Source organism: Schistocerca americana, chromosome 3 (genome assembly GCF_021461395.2).
Source record: "Schistocerca americana isolate TAMUIC-IGC-003095 chromosome 3, iqSchAmer2.1, whole genome shotgun sequence".
Lineage (NCBI taxonomy): Eukaryota > Metazoa > Arthropoda > Insecta > Orthoptera > Acrididae > Schistocerca > Schistocerca americana.
The window spans coordinates 82,943,845-82,964,915 of NC_060121.1; positions in this window are offsets into that span (position 1 = coordinate 82,943,845).

The window sequence follows — 21,071 nt, forward strand, 5'->3', positions numbered from 1 at the left end:
CATCGGACTCTAAAATTGGACTCACAGGAGAGGTTCAAATCATATAAAGTTAGAGTGTCAGTCCTCTTGTCCTTAAGTCGGCATTGTGCCTTTTGTATTAAATTCAGATGGAATTTCTGTGTTTCATCGTCAATAAGAAGGTCCAAGGGATACAGTAAACCTGAAGTGAAGCATCAGAAACTAAAACTGGACTCACAGGAGAGGTTCAAATCATAGAAAGTTAGAGTGTCAGTCCTCTTGCACTTAAGTCGACATTGTGCCTTTTGTATTTAATTCGGATATAATTTCTGTGTTTCATCGACAATGAGAAGGTCCAAGGAATACAGTAAACCTGAAGTGAAGCATCGGAATCTAAAACTGGACTCACAGGAAAGTTTCAAATCACAGAAAGAAAGAGTGTCAGTCCTCTTGTACTTAAGTCGGCATTGTGCCTTTGTACTAAATTCGGATGCAATTTCTGTTTTTCATGTTCAATAAAAGGTCGAAGGGATACGATAAATCTGAAGCTAAGCATCGGAATCTAAAACTGGACTCACAGGAGACGTTCAAATCATAGAAAGTTAGAGTGTCAGGCCTCTTGTCCTTAAGTCGGCATTGTGCCTTTTGTATTGAATTCAGATGGAATTTCTGTGTTTCATCGTCAATAAGAAGGTCCAAGGATACAGTGAACCTGAAGTGAAGCATCGGAATCGAAAACTGGACTCACAGTAGAGGTTCAAATCATAGAAAGTTAGAGTGGCAGTCCTCTTGTATTTAAGTCGGCATTGTGCCTTTTGTAGTAAATTCAGATGGAATTTCTGTGTTTCATCGTCAATAAGAAGGTCCAAGGATACAGTAAACCTGAAGTGCAGCATCGGAACCTAAAACTGGACTCACAGGAGAGGTTCAAATCATAGAAAGTTAGAGTGTCCGTCCTCTTGTACTTAGTCGGCATTGTGCCTTTTGTAATAAATGCGGATGCAATATCTGTGTTTCATCGTCAATAAGAAGGTCCAAGGTATACAGTAAACCTGAAGTGAAGCATCGGAATCTAAAACTGGACTCACTGGAGGGGTTCAAATCATAGAAAGTTAGAGTGTCAGTCCTCTTGTACTTAAGTCGGCATTGTGCCTTTTGTATTAAATGCGGATGCAATATCTGTGTTTCATCGTCAATAAGAAAGTCCAAGGTATACAGTAAACCTGAAGTGAAGCATCGGAAACTAAAACTGGACTCACAGGAGAGGTTCAAATCAAAGAAAGTTAGAGTGTCAGTCCTCTTGTACTTAAGTCGGCATTGTGCCTCTTGTATCAAATTCGGATGCAATTTCTATGTTTCATCGTCAATAAGAAGGTCCAAGGTATACAGTAAACCTGAAGTGAAGCATCCGAATCTAAAACTTGACTCACAGGACGGGTTTAAATCATAGAAAATTGGAGTGTCAGTCCTCTTGTACTTAAGTCGGCATTCTGCCTTTTGTATTAAATTCGGATGCCATTTCTGTGTTTCATCGTCAATAAGAAGGTGCAAGGGATATAGTAAACCTGAAGTGAAGCATCGGAATCTAAAACTGGACTCACAGGGGATGTTCAAATCATAGAAAGTTAGAGGGTCTGTCCTCTAGTACTTAAGTCGACATTGTTCCTTTTGTATTAAATTCGGATGCAGTTTCTGGGTTTCATCGTCAATATGAAAGTCCAAGGGATACAGTAAACCTGTGGTGAAGCATCGGAAACTAAAACTGGACTGACAGGAGCGCTTCAAATCATAGAAATTTAGAGTTTCAGTCCTCTTGTACTTAAGTCGGCATTGTGCCTTTTGTGTTACATTCAGATGTAATTTCTGTGATTCATCGTCAATTACAAGGTCCTAGGTATACAGTAAACCTTAAGTGAACATCGGAATCTAAAACTGGACTCACTGGAGAGGTTCAAATCATAGAGAGTTAGAGTGTCTGTCCTCTTGTACTTAAGTCGGCATTGTGACTTTTGTATTAAATTCGGGTGCAATTTCTGTGTTTCATCGTCAATATGAAAGTCCAAGGGATACAGTAAACCTGAAGTGAAGCATCGGAAACTGAAACTGGACTCACAGGAGAGGTTTCAATCATAGAAAGTTAGAGTGTCTGTCCTGTTGTACTTAAGTCAGCATTGTGGTTTTGTATTAAATTCGGATGCAATTTCTGTGTTTCATCGTCAATAAGAAGGTCCAAGGTATACAGTAATCCTGAAGTGAAGCATCGGAATCTAAAACTGGACTCACAGGAGAGGTTCAAATCAATGAAAGTTAGAGTGTCAGTCCTCTTGTACTTTAGTCGGCATTGTGCCTTTTGTATTAAATTCGGATGTAATTTCTGTGTTTCATCATCAATAAGAAGGTCCAAGGGATACAGAAAAACCTGAAGTGAAGCATCGGACTCTAAAATTGGACTCACAGGAGAGGTTCAAATCATATAAAGTTAGAGTGTCAGTCCTCTTGTCCTTAAGTCGGCATTGTGCCTTTTGTATTAAATTCAGATGGAATTTCTGTGTTTCATCGTCAATAAGAAGGACCAAGGATACAGCAAACCTGAAGTGAAGCATCGGAAACGAAAACTGGACTCACAGGAGAGGTTCAAATCATAGAAAGTTAGAGTGTCAGTCCTCTAGTACTTAAGTCGGCATTGTGCCTTTTGTATTAAATGCGGATGCAATATCTGTGTTTCATCGTCAATAAGAAGGTCCAAGGTATACAGTAAACCTGAAGTGAAGCATCAGAATGTAAAACTGGACTCGCTGGAGGGGTTCAAATCATAGAAAATTAGAGTGTCAGTCCTCTTGCACTTAAGTCGACATTGTGCCTTTTGTATTTAATTCGGATTTAATTTCTGTGTTTCATCGACAATGAGAAGGTCCAAGGAATACAGTAAACCTGAAGTGAAGCATCGGAATCTAAAACTGGACTCACAGGAGAGTTTCAAATCACAGAAAGAAAGAGTGTCAGTTTTCTTGTACTTAAGTCGGCATTGTGCCTTTTGTACTAAATTCGGATGCAATTTCTGTTTTTCATCGTCAATAGAAGGTCGAAGGGATACGGTAAATCTGAAGCTAAGCATCGGAATCTAAAACTGGACTCACAGGAGACGTTCAAATCATAGAAAGTTAGAGTGTCAGGCCTCTTGTCCTTAAGTCGGCATTGTGCCTTTTGTATTGAATTCAGATGGAATTTCTGTGTTTCATCGTCAATAAGAAGGTCCAAGGATACAGTGAACCTGAAGTGAAGCATCGGAAACTAGAACTGGACTCACAGGAGAGGTTCAAATCATAGAAAGTTAGAGTGTCCGTCCTCTTGTACTTAGTCGGCATTGTGCCTTTTGTATTAAATGCGGATGCAATATCTGTGTTTCATCGTCAATAAGAGGGTCCAAGGTATACAGTAAACCTGAAGTGAAGCATCGGAATCTAAAACTGGACTCACTGGAGGGGTTCAAATCATAGAAAGTTAGAGTGTCAGTCCTCTTGTACTTAAGTCGGCATTGTGCCTTTTGTATTAAATGCGGATGCAATATCTGTGTTTCATCGTCAATAAGAAAGTCCAAGGTATACAGTAAACCTGAAGTGAAGCATCGGAAACTAGAACTGGACTCACAGGAGAGGTTCAAATCAAAGAAAGTTAGAGTGTCAGTCCTCTTGTACTTAAGTCGGCATTGTGCCTCTTGTATCAAATTCGGATGCAATTTCTATGTTTCATCGTCAATAAGAAGGTCCAAGGTATACAGTAAACCTGAAGTGAAGCATCCGAATCTAAAACTTGACTCACAGGACGGGTTTAAATCATAGAAAATTGGAGTGTCAGTCCTCTTGTACTTAAGTCGGCATTCTGCCTTTTGTATTAAATTCGGATGCAATTTCTGTGTTTCATCGTCAATAAGAAGGTGCAAGGGATATAGTAAACCTGAAGTGAAGCATCGGAATCTAAAACTAGACCCACAGGAGATGTTCAAATCATAGAAAGTTAGAGGGTCTGTCCTCTAGTACTTAAGTCGACATTGTTCCTTTTGTATTAAATTCGGATGCAGTTTCTGGGTTTCATCGTCAATATGAAAGTCCAAGGGATACAGTAAACCTGTAGTGAAGCATCGGAAACTAAAACTGGACTCACAGGAGCGGTTCAAATCATAGAAATTTAGAGTTTCAGTCCTCTTGTACTTTAGTCGGCATTGTGCCTTTTGTATTAAATTCGGATGTAATTTCTGTGTTTCATCATCAATAAGAAGGTCCAAGGGATACAATAAACCTGAAGTGAAGCACCGGAATCTAAAACTGGACTCACAGGAGTGGTTAAAATCATAGAAATTTAGAGTGATAGTCCACTTGTACTTAAGTCGGCTTTGTGCCTTTTGTAATACATTCGGATGCAATTTCTGTGTTTCATCGTCAATAAGAAGGTCCAAGGTATACAGTAAACCCTAATTGAAGCATCGGAATCAAATACTGGACTTACAGGATAGGTTCAAATCATAGAAAGTTAGAGTGTCAGTCCTCTTGTACTTAAGTCGGCATTGTGCCTTTTGTATTGAATTTGGATGCAATTTCTGTGTTTCATTGTTAATAAGAAGTTCCAGGGGATACCTTAAACCTGAAGTGAAGCATCGGAAAGTAAAACTGGACTCACAGGAGAGGTTCAAATCATAGAAAGTTAAAGTGTCGGTTCTCTTGTACTTAAGTTGGCATTGTGCCTTTTGTATTAAATTCAGATGGAATTTCTGCGTTTCATCGCCAATAAGAAGGTCCAAGGGATACAGTAAACCTGAAGTGAAGCATCGGAATTCTAACTGGACTCACAGGAGAGGTTCAAATCATAGAAAGTTATAGTGTCAGTCCTCTTGTACTTAAGTCGGCATTGTGCCTTTTGTATTAAATGCAGATGGAATTTCTGTGTTCCATCGCCAATAAGAAGGTCCAAGGGATACAGTAAACCAGAAATGAGGCATCGGAATCTAAAACTGGACTCAGAGGAGAGGTTGAAATCATAGAAAGTTAGAGTGTCAGTCCGCTTGTACTTCAGTCGGCATTGTGCCTTTTGTATAAAATTCGGATGCAATTTCTGTGTATCATCGTCAATAAGTAATTCCAAGGTATACAGTAAACCTGAAGTGAAGCATCGGAATCTAAAAATAGACTCACAGGAGAGGTTCAAATCATAGAGAGTTAGAATGACAGTCAGCTTGTACTTAAGTCGGCATTGTGACTTTTGTATTAAATTCGGATGCAATTTCTGTGTTTCATCGTCAATAAGAAGGTCCAAGGGATACAGTAAACCTGAAGTAAAGCATCGGAATCTAAAACTGGACTCAAAGGCGAGGTTCAAATCATACAAAGTTAGATTGTCAGTCCTCTTGAACTTAAGTCGACATTGTGCCTTTTGAATTATATTCGGATGCAATTTCTGTGTTTCATCGTCAATTAGAAGGTCCTAGGTATACAGTAAACCTTAAGTGAAGCATCGGAATCGAAACCTGGACTCACAGGAGAGGTTTAAATCATAGAAAGTTCGAGTGTCTGTCCTCTTGTACTTAAGTCGGCATTGTGCCTTTTTTATTAAATTCGGATGCAATTTCTCTGTTTCATCGACAATAAGAAGGTCCAAGGTATACAGTAAACCTGAAGTGAAGCATCGGAGTCATAAACTGGACTCACCGGAGAGGTGCAAATCACAGAAAGTTAGAGTGTCGGTCCACTTGTACTTAAGTCGGCATTGTGACTTTTGTATTAAATTCGGATGCAATTTCTGTGTTTCATCGTCAATATAAAGTTCCAGGGGATACCTTAAACCTGATGTGAAGCATCGGAAAGTAAAACTTCACTCACTGGAGAGGTTCAAATCATAGAAAGTTAAAGTGTCAGTTCTCTTGTACTTAAGTCGGCATTGTGCCTTTTGTATTAAATTCTGATATAACTTCTGTGTTACATCGTATATAAGAAGGTCCAAGGGATACAGTAAACCTGATGTGAAGCATCGGAATTCAAACTGGACTCACAGGAGAGGTTCAAATCATAGAAAGTTATAGTGTCAGTCCTCTTGTACGTGAGTCGGCATTGTGCCCTTTGTATTAAATTCAGATGGAATTTCTGTGTTCCATCGCCAATAAGAAGGTCCAAAGGATACAGTAAACCAGAAGTGAGGAATCGGAATCTAAACTGGACTCACAGAAGGGGTTCAAATCATAGAGAGTTAGAGTGTCAGTCCTCTTGTACTTATGTCGGCATTGTGCTTTTTGTATTACATTCGGATGCTATTTCTGTGTTTCATCGTCAATAAGAAGGTCCAAGGGATACAGTAAACATAAAGTGAAGCATCGGTATCGAAAACTGAACTCACAGGAGTCGTGCAAATCATAGAAAGTTAGAGTGTCAGTCCTCTTCTATTTAAGTTGACATTGTGCCTTTTGTACTAACTTCGGTTGCAATTTCTGTGTTTCATCGTCAATAAGAAGGTCCAAGGGATACAGTAAACATGAAGTGAAGCATCGGTATCTAAAACTGGACTCACAGGAGAGGTTTCAATCGTAGAAAAGTTAGAGTGTCAGGCCCCTTGTACTTAAGTCGGCATTGTGCCTTTTGTATTAAATTCGGATGCAATTTATGTGTTTCATCATCAATAAGAAGGTTCAAGGGATACAGTAAACCTGAAGTGAAGCATCGGAATCTAAAACTGGTCTCACAGGAGAGGTTAAAGTCATTGAAAGTTAGAGTGTTTGTCCTCTTGTACTTAACTCGGCATTGTGCCTTTTGTATTAAATTCGGATGCAATTTCTGTGTATCATCGTCAACAAGAAGGTCCAAGGTATACAGTACACCTGAAGTGAAGCATCGAAATCTAAAACTGGACTCGCAGGAGAGGTTCAAATCATAGAGAGTTAGAGTGTCAGTCCGCTTGTACTTAAGTCGGCATTGTGACTTTTGTATTATATTCGGATGCAATTTCTGTGTTTCATCGTCAATTAGAAGGTCCTAGGTATACAGTAAACCTTAAGTGAAGCATCGGAATCGAAAACTGGACTCACAGGAGAGTTTTAAATCATAGAAAGTTCGAGTGTCTGTCCTCTTGTACTTAAGTCGGCATTGTGCCTTTTGTATTAAATTCAGATGGAATTTCTGTGTTTCATCGTCAATAAGAAGGTCCAAGGAATACAGTAAACCTGAAGTGAAGCATCGGAATCTAAAACTGGACTCACAGGAGAGGTTCAAATCATAGAAAGTTAGAGTGTCAGTCCTCTTGTACTTAAGTCAGCATTGTGCCTTTTGTATTAAATTCGGATGCAATTTCTGTGTTTCATTGTTAATAAGAAGTTCCAGGGGATACCTTAAACCTGAAGTGAAGCATCGGAAAGTAAAACTGGACTCACAGGAGAGGTTCAAATCATAGAAAGTTAAAGTGTCAGTTCTCTTGTACTTAAGTCGGCATTGTGCCTTTTGTATTAAATTCAGATGGAATTTCTGTGTTTCATCGTCAATAAGAAGGTCCAAGGGATACAGTAAACCTGAAGTGAAGCATCGGAATTCTAACTGGACTCACAGGAGAGGTTCAAATCATAGAAAGTTATAGTGTCAGTCCTCTTGTACTTAAGTCGCCATTGTGCCTTTTGTGTTAATTGCAGATGGAATTTCTGTGTTCCATCGCCAATAAGAAGGTCCAAGGGATACAGTAAACCAGAAATGAGGCATCGGAATCTAAAACTGGACTCAGAGGAGAGGTTGAAATCTTAGAAAGTTAGAGTGTCAGTCCGCTTGTACTTAAGCCGGCATTGTGCCTTTTGTATTAAATTCGGATGCAATTTCTGTGTATCATCGTCAATAAGATGGCCCAAGGTATACAGTAAACCTGAAGTGAAGCATCGGAATCTAAAAATAGACTCACAGGAGAGGTTCAAATCATAGAGAGTTAGAATGTCAGTCAGCTTGTACTTAAGTCGGCATTGTGACTTTTGTATTAAATTCGGATGCAATTTCTGTGTTTCATCGTCAATAAGAAGGTCCAAGGTATACAGTAAACCTGAAGTGAAGCATCGGAATCTAAAACTGGACTCACAGGAGAGGTTCAAATCATAGAAAGTTAGAGCGTCAGGCCTCTTGTACTTTAGTCGGCATTGTGCCTTTTGTATTAAATTCGGATGTAATTTCTGTGTTTCATCATCAATAAGAAGGTCCAAGGGATACAGTAAACCTGAAGTGAAGCACCGGAATCTAAAACTGGACTCACAGGGGATGTTCAAAACATAGAAAGTTAGAGTGTCAGTCCTCTTGTACTTATGTCGGCATTGTGCTTTTTGTATTACATTCGGATGCTATTTCTGTGTTTCATCGTCAATAAGAAGGTCCAAGGGATACAGTAAACATGAAGTGAAGCATCGGTATCTAAAACTGGACTCACAGGAGAGGTTTCAATCGTAGAAAAGTTAGAGTGTCAGGCCCCTTGTACTTAAGTCGGCATTGTGCCTTTTGTATTAAATTCGGATGCAATTTCTGTGTTTCATCATCAATAAGAAGGTTCAAGGGATACAGTAAACCTGAAGTGAAGCATCGGAATCCAAAACTGGTCTCACAGGAGTGGTTAAAGTCATTGAAAGTTAGAGTGTTTGTCCTCTTGTACTTAACTCGGCATTGTGCCTTTTGTATTAAATTCGGATGCAATTTCTGTGTTTCATCGTCAATTAGAAGGTCCTAGGTATACAGTAAACCTTAAGTGAAGCATCGGAATCGAAAACTGGACTCACAGGAGAGGTTTAAATCATAGAAAGTTCGAGTGGTTGTCCTCTTGTACTTAAGTCGGCATTGTGCCTTTTTTATTAAATTCGGATGCAATTTCTCTGTTTCATCGACTATAAGAAGGTCCAAGGTATACAGTAAACCTGAAGTGAAGCATCGGAATCTTAAACTGGACTACCCGGAGAGGTGCAAATCACAGAAAGTTAGAGGGTCAGTCCACTTGTACTTAAGTCGGCATTGTGACTTTTGTATTATATTCGGATGCAATTTCTGTGTTTCATCGTCAATAAGAAGGTCCAAGGGATATAGTAAACCTGAAGTGAAGCATCGGAATCTAAAACTGGACTTACAGGAGAGGTTCAAATCATAGAAAGTTAGAGTGTTAGTCCTCTTGTACTTAAGTCGGCATTGTGCCTTTTGTATTAAATTCGGATGCAATTTCTGTGTTTCATCGTCAGTAAGAAGGTCCAAGGTATACAGTAAACCCTAAGTGAAACATCAGAATCAAAAACTGGACTCACGGGAGAGGTTCAAATCATAGAAAGTTAGAGTGTCAGTCCTCTTGGACTTAAGTCGGCATTGTGCCTTTTGTATTAAATTCGGATGCAATTTCTGTGTTTCATTGTCAATATAAAGTTCCAGGGGATACCTTAAACCTGAAGTGAAGCATCGGATAGTAAAACTTCACTCACTGGAGAGGTTCAAGTCATAGAAAGTTAAAGTGTCAGTCCTCTTGTACTTAAGTCGGCATTGTGCCTTTTGTATTAAATTCTGATATAACTTCTGTGTTACATCGTATATAAGAAGGTCCAAGGGATACAGTAAACCTGATGTGAAGCATCGGAATTCAAACTGGACTCACAGGAGAGGTTAAATCATAGAAAGTTATAGTGTCAGTCCTCTTGTACTTGAGTCGGCATTGTGCCCTTTGTATTAAATTCAGATGGAATTTTGTGTGTTCCATCGCCAATAAGAAGGTCCAAAGGATACAGTAAACCAGAAGTGAGGAATCGGAATCTAAACTGTACTCACAGGAGGGGTTCAAATCATAGAAAGTTAGAGTGTCAGTCCGCTTGTACTTAAGTCGGCATTGTGCCTTTTGTATTAAATTCGCATGCAATTTCTGTGTATCATCGCCAATAAGAAGGTCCAAGGTATACAGTACACCTGAAGTGAAGCATCGAAATCTAAAACTGGACTCGCAGGAGAGGTTCAAATCATAAAGAGTTAGAGTGTCAGTCCGCTTGTACTTAAGTCGGCATTGTGACTTTTGTATTAAATTCGGATGAAATTTCTGTGTTTGATCGTCAATAAGAAGGTCCAAGGGATATAGTAAACCTTATGTGAAGCATCGGAATCGAAAACTGGACTCACAGGAGAGGTTTAAATCATAGAAATTTCGAGTGTATGACCTCTTGTACTTAAGTCGGCATTGTGCCTTTTTATTAAATTCGGATGCTATTTCTGTGTTTCATCGTCAATAAGAAGATCCAAGGGATACAGTAAACCTGAAGTGAAGCATTGGAATCTAAAACTGGACTCACAGGAGAGGTTCAAAACATAGAATGTTAGAGTGTCAGTCCTCTTGTACTTATGTCGGCATTGTGCCTTTTGTATTACATTCGGATGCTATTTCTGTGTTTCATCGTCACTAAGAAGGTCCAAGGGATACAGTAAACATAAAGTGAAGCATCGGTATCGAAAACGGAACTCACAGGAGTCGTGCAAATCATAGAAAGTTAGAGTGTCAGTCCTCTTCTATTTAGGTTGACATTGTGCCTTTTGTACTAACTTCGGTTGCAATTTCTGTGTTTCATCGTCAATAAGAAGGTCCAAGGGATACAGTAAACCTGAAGTGAAGCATCGGTATGTAAAACTGGACTCACAGGAGAGGTTTCAATCGTAGAAAAGTTAGAGTGTCAGGCGCTTTGTACTTAAGTCGGCATTGTGCCTTTTGTATTAAATTCGGATGCAATTTCTGTGTTTCATCATCAATAAGAAGGTACAACGGATACAGTAAACCTGAAGTGAAGCATGGGAATCTAAAACTGGTCTCACAGGAGAGGTTAAAATCATTGAAAGTTAGAGTGTTAGTCCTCTCGTACTTAACTCGGCATTGTACCTTTTGTATTAACTTCGGATGCAATTTCCGTGTATCATCGTCAATAAGAAGGTCCAAGGTATACAGTACACTTGAAGTGAAGCATCGAAATCTAAAACTGGACTCGAAGGAGAGGTTCAAATCTTAGAGAGTTAGAGTGTCAGACCGCTTGTACTTAAGTCGGCATTGTGACTTTTGTATTATATTCGGATGCAATTTCTGTGTTTCATCGTCAATAAGAAGGTCCAAGGGATACAGTAAACCTGAAGTGAAGCTTCGGAATCTAAAACTGGACTCACAGGAGAGGTTCAAATCATAGAAAGTTAGAGTGTCAGTCCTCTTGTTCTTAAGTCAGCATTGTGCCTTTTGTATTAAATTCGGATGCAATTTCTGTGTTTCATCGTCAATAAGAAGGTCGAAGGGTTACAGTAAACCAGAAGTGAAGAATCGGAATCTAAAACTGGACTCACAGGAGAGGTTCAAATCATAGAAAGTTAGAGCGTCAATCCTCTTGTACTTAAGTCGGCCTTATGCCTTTTTATTAAATTCGGATGCTATTTCTGTGTTTCATCGTCAATAAGAAGATCCAAGGGATACAGTAAACGTGAAGTGAAGCATTGGAATCTAAAACTGGACTCACAGGAGAGGTTCAAAACATAGAATGTTAGAGTGTCAGTCCTCTTGTACTTATGTCGGCATTGTGCCTTTTGTATTACATTCGGATGCTATTTCTGTGTTTCATCGTCAATAAGAAGGTCCAAGAGATACTGTAAACATAATATAAAGCATCGGTATCGAAAACTTAACTCACAGGAGAGGTGCAAATCATAGAAAGTTAGAGTGTCAGTCCTCTTCTATTTAAGTTGACATTGTGCCTTTTGTACTAACTTCGGTTGCAATTTCTGTGTTTCATCGTCAATAAGAAGATCCAAGGGATACAGTAAACCTGAAGTGAAGCATCGGTATCTAAAAGTGGACTCACAGGAGAGGTTTCATCGTAGAAAGTTAGAGTGTCAGGCCCCTTGTACTTAAGTCGGCATTGTGCCTTTAGTATTAAATTCGGATGCAATTTCTGTGTTTCATCATCAATAAGAAGGTACAAGGGATACAGTAAAACTGAAGTGAAGCATCGGAATCTAAAACTGGACTCACAGGAGAGGTTAAAATCATTGAAAGTTAGAGTGTTAGTCCTCTCGTACTTAATTCGGCATTGTGATTTTTGTATTAAATTCGGATGCAATTTCTGCGTTTCATCGTCAATAAGAAGGTCCAAGGTATACAGTAAACCCTAAGTGAAGCATCGGAATCAAAAACTGGACTCAAAGGAGAGGTTGAAATCATAGAAAGTTAGAGTGTCAGTCCTCTTGTACGTATGTCGGCATTGTGCCTTTTGTATTAAATTCGGATGCAATTTCTGTGTTTCATTGTCAATAAGAAGTTCCAGGGGATACCTTAAACTTGAAGTGAAGCATCGGAAAGTAAAACTGGACTCACAGGAGAGGTTCAAATCATAGAAAGTTAAAGTGTCAGTTGTCTTGTACTTAAGTCGGCATTGTGCCTTTTGTATTAAATTCAGATGGAATTTCTGTGTTTCATCGTCAATAAGAAGGTCCAAGGGATACAGTAAACCTGAAGTGAAGCATCGGAAATCGAACTAAACTCACCGGAGATTTTCAAATCATAGAAAGTATAGTGTCAGTCCTCTTGTACTTAAGTCGGCATTGTGCCTTTTGTATTAAATTCAGATGCAATTTCTGTGTTTCATCGTCAATAAGACGTTCCAAGGGGTACAGTAAACCTGAAGTGACGCATCGGAAACTAAAACTGGACTTACAGAAGTGGTTCAAATCATAGAAAGTTAAAGTGTCAGTTCTCATGTACTTAAGTCGGCATTGTGCCTTTTGCATTAAATTCAGATGGAATTTCTGTGTTTCATCGTCAATAAGAAGGTCCAAGGGATACAGTAAACCTTAAGTGAAGCATCGGAATCGAAAACTGGACTCACAGGAGAGGTTTAAATCATAGAAAGTTCGAGCGTCTGTCCTCTTGTACTTAAGTTGGCATTGTGCCTTTTTTATTAAATTCGGATGCAATGTCTGTGTTTCATCGATAATAAGAAGGTCCAAGGTATACAGTAAAAATGAAGTCAAGCATCGGAATCTTAAATTGGACTCACAGGAGAGGTGCAAATCACAGAAAGTTAGAGTGTCAGTTCTCTAGAACTTAAGTCAACATTGTGACTTTTGTATTAAATTCGGCTGCAATATCTGTGTTTCATCGTCAATAAGAAGGTCCAAGGAATACAGTAATCCTGAAGTGAAGCATCGGAATCTAAAACTGGACTCACAGGAGAGGTTCAAATCATAGAAAGTTAGAGTGTTAGTCCTCTCGTACTTAACTCGGCATTGTGCCTTTTGTATTGAATTCGGATGCAATTTCTGTGTTTCATTGTCAATAAGAAGTTCCAGGGGATACCTTAAACCTGAAGTGAAGCATCGGAAAGTAAAACTGGTCTCACAGGAGAGGTTCAAATCATAGAAAGTTAAAGTGTCAGTTCTCTTGTACTTAAGTCGGCATTGTGCCTTTTGTATTAAATTCGGAGGGAATTTCTGTGTTTCATCGTCAATAAGAAGGTCCAAGGGATACAGTAAACCTGAAGTGAAGCATCGGAATTCAAACTAAACTCACAGGAGAGGTTCAAATCATAGAAAGTTATAGTGTCACTCCTCTTGTACTTAAGTCGGCATTGTGCCTTATGTATTAAATTCAGATGGAATTTCTGTGTTTCATCGTCAATAAGAAGGTCCAAGGGATACAGTAAACCTGAAGTGAAGCATCGGAATCTAAAACTGGACTCACAGGAGAGGTTCAAACATAGAAAGTTAGAGTGTCAGTCCTCTTGAACTTAAGTCGGCATTGTGACTTTTGTATTAAATTCGGATGAAATTTCTGTGTTTCATCGTCAATAAGAAGGTCCAAGGGTTACAGTAAACCAGAAGTGAAGCATCGGAATCTAAAACTGGACTCACAGGAGAGGTTCAAATCATAGATAGTTAGAGCGTCAGGCCTCTTGTACTTAAGTCGGCATTGTGCCTTTTTATTAAATTCGGATGCTATTTCTGTGTATCATCGTCAATAAGATGATCCAAGGGATACAGTAAACCTGAAGTGAAGCATTGTAATCTAAAACTGGACTCACAGGAGAGGTTCAAAACATAGAATGTTAGAGTGTCAGTCCTCTTGTACTTATGTCGGCATTGTGCCTCTTGTATTACATTCGGATCGCGATTTCTGTGTTTCATAGTCAATAAGAAGGTCCAAGAGATACAGTAAACATAAAGTGAAGCATCGGTATCGAAAACTGAACTCACAGGAGAGGTGCAAATCATAGAAAGTTAGAGTGTCAGTCCTCTTCTATTTAAGTTGACATTGTGCCTTTTGTACTAACTTCGGTTGCAATTTCTGTGTTTCATCGTCAATAAGAAGGTCCAAGGGATACAGTAAACCTGAAGTGAAGCATCGGTATCTAAAAGTGGACTCACAGGAGAGGTTTCAATCGTAGAAAGTTAGAGTGTCAGGCCCCTTGTACTTAAGTCGGCATTGTGCCTTTTGTAATTAATTCGGATGCAATTTCTGTGTTTCATCATCAATAAGAAGGTACAAGGGATACAGTAAACCTGAAGTGAAGCATCGGAACCTAAAACTTGACTCACAGGAGAGGTTAAAATCATTGAAAGTTAGAGTGTTAGTCCTCTCGTACTTAACTCGGCATTGTGCCTTTTGTATTAAATTCGGATGCAATTTCTGTGTTTCATCGTCAATAAGAAGGTCCAAGGTTTACAGTAAACCCTAAGTGAAGCATCGGAATCAAAAACTGGACTCAAAGGAGAGGTTCAAATCATAGAAAGTTAGTGTGTCAGTCCTCTTGTACTTAAGTCGGCATTGTGCCTTTTGTATTAAATTCGGATGCAATTTCTGTGTTTCATTGTCACTAAGATGTTCCAGGGGATACCTTAAACCTGAAGTGAAGCATCGGAAAGTAAAACTGGACTCACAGGAGAGGTTCAAATCATAGAGAGTTAAAGTGTCAGTTCTCTTGTACTTAAGTCGGTATTGTGCCTTTTCTATTAAATTCAGATGGAATTTCTGTGTTTCATCGTCAATAAGAAGGTCCAAGGGATACAGTAAACCTGAAGTGAAGCATCGGAATTCAAACTAAACTAACAGGAGGGGTTCAAATCATAGAAAGTTATAGTGACAGTCCTCTTGTACTTAAGTCGGCAATGTGCCTTTTGTATTAAATTCAGATGCAATTTCTGTGTTTCATCGTCAATAAGAAGTTCCAAGGGATACAGTAAACCTGAAGTGAAGCATCGGAAACTAAAACTGGACTTACAGAAGTGGTTCAAATCATAGAAAGTCAAAGTGTCAGTTCTCTTGTACTTAAGTCGGCATTGTGCCTTTTGCATTAAATTCAGATGGAATTTCTGTGTTTCATCGTCAATAAGAAGGTCCAAGGGATACAGTAAACCTTAAGTGAAGCATCGGAATCGAAAACTGGACTCACAGGAGAGGTTTAAATCATAGAAAGTTCGAGCGTCTGTCCTCTTGTACTTAAGTCGGCATTGTGCATTTTTTATTAAATTCGGATGCATTGTCTGTGTTTCATCGACAATAAGAAGGTCCAAGTTTTAAAGTAAACCTGAAGTCAAGCATCGGAATCTTAAATTGGACTCACAGGAGAGGTGCAAATCACAGAAAGTTAGAGTGTCAGTTGTCTTGTACTTAAGTCGGCATTGTGACTTTTATATTAAATTCGGCTGCAATATCTGTGTTTCATCGTCAATAAGAAGGTCCAAGGGATACAATAATCCTGAAGTGAAGCATCGGAATCTAAAACTGGACTCACAGGAGAGGTTCAAATCATAGAAAGTTAGAGTGCCAGTCCTCATGTACTTTAGTTGGCATTGTGCCTTTTGTATTAAATTCGGATGCAATTTCTGTGTTTCATCGTCAATAAGAAGTTCCAAGGTATACAGTAACCCCTAAGTGAAGCATCGGAATCAAAAACTGGACTCACAGGAGAGGTTCAAATCATAGAAAGTTAGAGTGTCAGTCCTCTTGTACTTAAGTCGGCATTGTGCCTTTTGTATTAAATTCGGATGCAATATCTGTGTTTCATCGTCAATAAGAAGATCCATGGGATACAGTAAACCTGAAGTGAAGCATTGGAATCTAAAACTGGACTCACAGGAAAGGTTCATAGCATAGAATGTTAGAGTGTCAGTCCTCTTGTACTTATGTCGGCATTGTGCCTTTTGTATTACATTCGGATGCAAATTCTGTGTTTGATCGTCAATAAGAAGGTCCAAGGGATACAGTAAACCTAAAGTGAAGCATCGGTATCTAAAAGTGGACTAACAGGAGAGGTTTAAATCGTATAAAGTTAGAGTGTCAGGCCTCTTGTACTTATGTCGGCATTGTGCCTTTTGTATTATATTCGGATGCAATTTCTGTGTTTCATCGTCAATAAGAAGGTCCACCGGATACAGTAAACCTTAAGTGAAGCATCAGAATCCAAAAACGGGCTCACAGGAAGGTTCAAATCATAGAAAGTTAGAGTGTCAGACCTCTTGTATTTAAATCGGCATTGTGAGTTTGTATTAAATTCGGGTGAAATTTCTGTGTTTCATCGTCAATAAGAGGGTGCAAGGGATACAGTAAACCTGAAGTGAAGCATCGGAATCGAAAACTGGACTCACAGGAGAGGTTCAATTATAGAAAGTTAGAGTGTCAGTCCTCTTGTATTTAAGTCGGCATTGTGCCTTTTGTACTAAATTCTGTTGCAATTTCTGTTTCTCATCGTCAATAAGTAGGTGCAAGGTATACAGTAAACCTGAAGTGTAGCATCGGAATCTAAAACTGGACTCACAGGGGTGGTTCAAATCATAGAGAGTTAGAGTGTCAGTCCTCTTGTACTTAAGTCGGCATTGTGACTTTTGTATTAAATTCGGATGCAATTTCTGTGTTTCATCGTCAATAAGAAGGTCCAAGGGATACAGTAAACGTGAAGTGAAGCATCGGAATCTTAAACTGGACTTACAGAAGTGGTTCAAATCATAGAAAGTTAAAGTGTCAGTTCTCTTGTACTTAAGTCGGCATTGTGCCTTTTGCATTAAATTCAGATGGAATTTCTGTGTTTCATCGTCAATAAGAAGGTCCAAGGGATACAGTAAACTTTAAGTGAGGCATCGGAATCGAAAACTGGACTCACAGGAGAGGTTTAAATCATAGAAAGTTCGAGCGTCTGTCCTCTTGTACTTAAGTCGGCATTGTGCCTTTTGTATTAAATTCGGATGCAATTTCTGTGTTTCATCGTCAATAAGAAGGTCCAAGGGTTACAGTAAACCAGAAGTGAAGCATCGGAATCTAAAACTGGACTCACTGGAGAGGTTCAAATCATAGGAAGTTAGAGCGTCTAGCCACTTGTACTTAAGTCGGCATTGTGCCTTTTTATTAAATTCGGATGCTATTTCTGTGTTACATCGTCAATAAGAAGATCCATGGGATACATTAAACCTGAAGTGAAGCATTGGAATCTAAAACTGGACTTACAGAAGTGGTTCAAATCATAGAAAGTTAAAGTGTCAGTTCTCTTGTACTTAAGTCGGCATTGTGCCTTTTGCATTAAATTCAGATGGAATTTCTGTGTTTCATCGTCAATAAGAAGGTCCAAGGGATACAGTAATCCTGAAGTGAAGCATCGGAATCTAAAAGTGGACTCACAGGAGAGATTCAATTATAGAAAGTTAGAGTGTCAGTCCTCTTGTATTTAAGTCGGCATTGTGCGTTTTGTACTAAATTCTGTTGCAATTTCTGTGTCTCATCGTCAATAAGTAGGTGCAACGTATACAGTAAACCTGAAGTGTAGCATCAGAATCTAAAACTGGACTCACAGGGGAGGTTCAAATCATAGAGAGTTAGAGTGTCAGTCCTCTGGTACTTAAGTCGGCATTGTGACTTTTGTATTAAATTCGGATGCAATTTCTGTGTTTCATCGTCAATAAGAAGGTCCAACAGATACAGTAAACCTGAAGTGAAGCATCTGAATCTAAAACTGGACTCAAAGGAGAGGTTCAAATCATACAAAGTTAGAGTGTCAGTCCTCTTGAACTTAAGTCGACATTGTGCCTTTTGTATTATATTCGGATGCAATTTCTGTGTTTCATCGTGACTTAGAAGGTCCTAGGTATACAGTAAACCCTAAGTGAAGCATCGGAATCGAAAAATGGACTCACAGGAGAGGTTTAAATCATAGAAAGTTCGAGCGTCTGTCCTCTTGTACTTAAGTCGGCATTGTGCCTTTTTTATTAAATTCGGATGCAATTTCTGTGTTTCATCGTCAATAAGAAGGTCCAAGGTATACAGTAAACCTGAAGTGAAGCATCGGAATCTTAAATTGGACTCACAGGAGAGGTGCAAATCACAGAAAGTTAGAGTGTGAGTCCTCTTGTACTTAAGTCGGCATTGTGACTTTTGTATTAAATTCGGCTGCAATATCTGTGTTTCGTCTTCAATAAGAAGTTCCAAGGGATACAGTAAAACTGAAGTGAAGCATCGGAAACTAAAACTGGACTTACAGAAGTGGTTCAAATCATAGAAAGTTAAAGTGCCAGTTCTCTTGTACTTAAGTCGGCATTGTGCCTTTTGCATTAAATTCAGATGGAATGTCTGTGTTTCATCGTCAATACGAAAGTCCAAGGGATACAGTAAACCTTAAGTGAAGCATCGGAATCGAAAACTGGACTCACAGGAGAGGTTTAAATCATAGAAAGTTCGAGCGTCTGTCCTCTTGTACTTAAGTCGGCATTGTGACTTTTTATTAAATTCGGATGCTATTTCTGTGTTACATCGTCAATAAGAAGATCCAAGGGATACAGTAAACCTGAAGTGAAGCATTGGAATCTAAAACTGCACTCACAGGAGAGGTTCGTAACATAGAATGTTAGAGTGTCAGTCCTCTTGTACTTATGTCGGCATTGTACCTTTTGTATTACATTCGGATGCTATTTCTGTGTTTCATCGTCAACAAGAAGGTCCAAGGGATACAGTAAACCTAACGTGAAACATCGGTATCTAAAACTGGACTCACAGGAGAGGTTTAAATCGTAGAAAGTTAGAGTGTCAGACCTCTTGTACTTAAGTCGGCATTGTGAGTTTGTATCACATTCGGGTGAAATGTCTGTGTTTCATCGTCAATAAGAGGGTGCAAGGGATAAAGTGAACCTGAAGTGAAGCATCGGAATCGAAATCTGGACTCACAGGAGAGGTTCAATTATAGAAAGTTAGAGTGCAGTCCTCTTGTATTTAAGTCGGCATTGTGCCTTTTGTACTAAATTCTGTTGCAATTTCTGTGTCTCATCGTCAATAAGTAGGTGCAAGGTATACAGTAAACCTGAAGTGTAGCATCGGAATCTAAAACTGGACTCACAGGAGAATTTCAAATCATAGAAAGTTAGAGTGTCAGTCCTCTTGTAATTAAGTCGGCATTGGGACTTTTGTATTAAATTCGGATGCAATTTCTGTGTATCATCGTCAATAAGAAGGTCTGAGGTATACAGTAAACCTGAAGTGAAGCATCGGAATCTAAAACTTGACTCAAAGAAGAGGTTCAAATCATACAAAGTTAGAGTGCCAGTCCTCTTGAACTTATGTCGGCATTGTGCCTTTTTTATTTAATTCGGATGCAATTTCTGTGTTTCATCGTCTATTAGAAGGTCCTAGGTATACAGTAAACCTTAAGTGAAGCATCGGAATCTAAAACTGGACTCACAGGAGAGGTTTAAATCATTGAAAGTTAGAGTGTGAGTCCTCTTGTACTTAAGTCGGCATTGTGCCTTTTGTATTAAATTCGGTTGCAATTTCTGTGTTTCATCGTCAATAAGAAGGTCCAAGGGATATAGTAAACCTGAAGTGAAGCATCGGAATCTAAAACTGGACTCAGAGGAGAGGTTTAAATCGTAGAAATTTAGAGTGTCAGGCCTCTTGTACTTAAGTCGGCATTCTGCCTTTTGTATTAAATTCGGATGCAATTTCTGTGTTTCATCGTCAATAAGAAGGTCCTAGGGATACAGTAAACCTGAAGTGAAGCATCAGAATCTAAAACTGGACTCACATGAGCGGTTCAAATCATAGAAAGTTAGAGTGTCAGACCTCATGTACTTAAGTCGGCATTGTGACTTTTGTATTAAATTCGGATGCAATTTCTGTGTTTCATCGTCAATAAGAGGTTCCCAGGGATACAGTAATCCTGAAGTGAAGCATCGGAATCGAAAACTGGACTCACAGGAGAGGTTCAATTATAGAAAGTTAGAGTGTCAGTCCTCTTGTATTCAAGTCGGCATTGTGCCTTTTGTACTAAATTCTGTTGCAATTTCTGTGTCCCATCGTCAATAAGAAGGTCCAAGGTATACAGTAAACCTGAAGTGTAGCATCGGAATCTAAAACTGGACTCACAGGAGAGGTTAAAATCATAGAAAGTTAGATTGTCAGTCCTCTTGTACTTAAGTCGGCATTGTGCCTTTTGTATTCAATTCGGATGCAATTTCTGTGTATCATCGTCAATAAGAAGGTCCAAGGTATACAGTAATCCTGAAGTGAAGCATCGGAATCTAAAACTGGAATCACAGGAGAGGTTCAAATCATAGAGAGTTAGAGTGTCAGTCCTCTTGTACTTAAGTCGGCATTGTGCCTTTTGTATTAAATTCGGAAGCAAATTTCTGTGTTTCATTGTCAATAAGAAGTTCCAGGGGATACCTTAAACCTGAAGTGAAGCATCGGAAAATAAAACTGGACTCACAGGAGAGGTTCAAATCACAGATAGTTAGAGTGTCAGTCCTCTTGTACTTAAGTCGGCATTGTGACTTTTGTATTAAATTTGGCTGCAATATCTGTGGTTCATCGTCAATAAGAAGGTCCAAGGTATACAGTAATCCTGAAGTGAAGCATCGGAATCTAAAACTGGACTCACAGGAAAGGTTCAAATCATAGACAGTTTGAGTGTCAGTCCTCTTGTACTTTGGTTGGCATTGTGCCTTTTGTATTAAATTCGGATGCAATTTCTTTCTTCAATCGTCAATAAGAAGGTCCAAGGTATACAGTAAAGCCTAAGTGAAGCATCGGAATCAAAAACTGGACTCACAGGAGAGGTTCAAATCATAGAAAGTTAGAGTGTCAGTCCTCTT